Consider the following 1,676-nt stretch of genomic DNA (forward strand, 5'->3'; position numbering starts at 1 on the left):
CAAAGAGACCTCTACAAAGAATCTATGGACCAAGTTTGGTGAAATGTATCAAGCTAAATAATTATTGAATCACATTTTATTGAGGAAGAAATTGTATTCCTTGAGAATGGAAGAGGGTGGATGGATTATAGACCACTTGGAGTCATTTAATATGTTAGTGGCTCAATTGTTATATGTTAGAGTTGTGTTCGGGAAATGAGGGCGACAAAAATGTAAAATTCAGTTTCAAAAGGGCCCACACACCAATGAGACTCTTGGTGCAAGTTATAGGAACTGTATTGAATAGTTCAACTTCCCAAGGGGTGTCCCATGGTTCTCTATCTCATAGGATCCCTAAATTCAATGCCTTTTCTCTCAGATCACTGAGAAAAGTGACTTAGAAATGACAACTCCAAGAACGAGTGATGTTTGATTATAAGCATGAATGCATTCCTAGATATGTCTGCTATTAAATCTATGATGATTAAGCTAGCATAAAGATGATGATAAGATTAACTGATTATCCTAGCAATAATATACTAGTCTAACATGGATATTCTACGATGTTAGAATGATTCTAAATTAAGATGATTTATCAAAGAGAGGCTAAAATGCTTAGTAATTGGACTGTAAGTTAGATGCATAAAACTTCTATATCACTAGAAAAATGACTATAAGTTTGATACACAAAGAATTCTATATCAAAATGAGAGAAAGAGAGCTCTATTTATAGGAAAAATAGGGAAATGGATGGTTAAGATTAGATAATCTTAACAAGGGCCAGGATTGAAAGTTAATCAATCCATGTTTACAATTCTCACCAATGAAATGGTGATAACTGTCCACAAGAGGTTGCTTGAGAGGAGATGAAAGAAGCATTAAATGCTTGAGAAGATATGGAGGTTACCATAGGAGGTAAGGGTTAAGGTTAGGTTAATCCATTGGATAAAGCTTTTACCCAAGAGGTAAACTCTTCTGCAAGGGTTAAAGAAATAACCAATGTTAAAGCCATGAATGGTTGATGAGACCCTTGGGTTAGATGAGGGTTGAGTTAGAGAGAAAGTCTCTAATCATGCAAGAAGGTTGAGTTAACCATTAATGGTTATGTAAGAGCCTTAAATGGTTTAGAAGACTTTGAGGGTTAACTTGTTGAGGACATAAAGCCTTTAATGCATTTCAAAGACTTTGGAGGCTTTAAGAAGTGACTTCTCTTTTCTTAGGATTGTGACAATATTTAGGAGATGAATTAAGCTAAATTGGAAGTGATTGGAAGAATTTAGAAGGGGTTTAGGAGGCAAGTGGGAGATGTAGAAAAATGCAAGTGGAGGAAAAAGGATTTTAATTTAAATAAAATTACTTTATTTCAATCAAATAGATGCAACTTGCATAAATACAAGTGGGAGATTTAATAAATAAATTAGAATTATTTATTTGTAAGGATCAATTTAATTAAATGTAAATTTAATTAAAAAGGGAGAAAGGGGAATTAATTAAATAAAGTGATTTATTTAATTAAAGGTTAGAAAAGGCTTAGGTGAATTTAATTAAATAAATCGAGTAATTCATTTAATGAAATAGATGAATATGAAGAAATTAATTAAATAGAGGAATGGGGTTAAAATTAATATTTTATATTCACTTAGGAAAGTGGTCAGATTTATACGTCTACAAGAGTTCAGATGGATGAGGAGGAGAAA

The sequence above is a fragment of the Cryptomeria japonica genome, chromosome 2, assembly GCF_030272615.1.
Source record: "Cryptomeria japonica chromosome 2, Sugi_1.0, whole genome shotgun sequence".
Taxonomy (NCBI): Eukaryota; Viridiplantae; Streptophyta; class Pinopsida; order Cupressales; family Cupressaceae; genus Cryptomeria; species Cryptomeria japonica.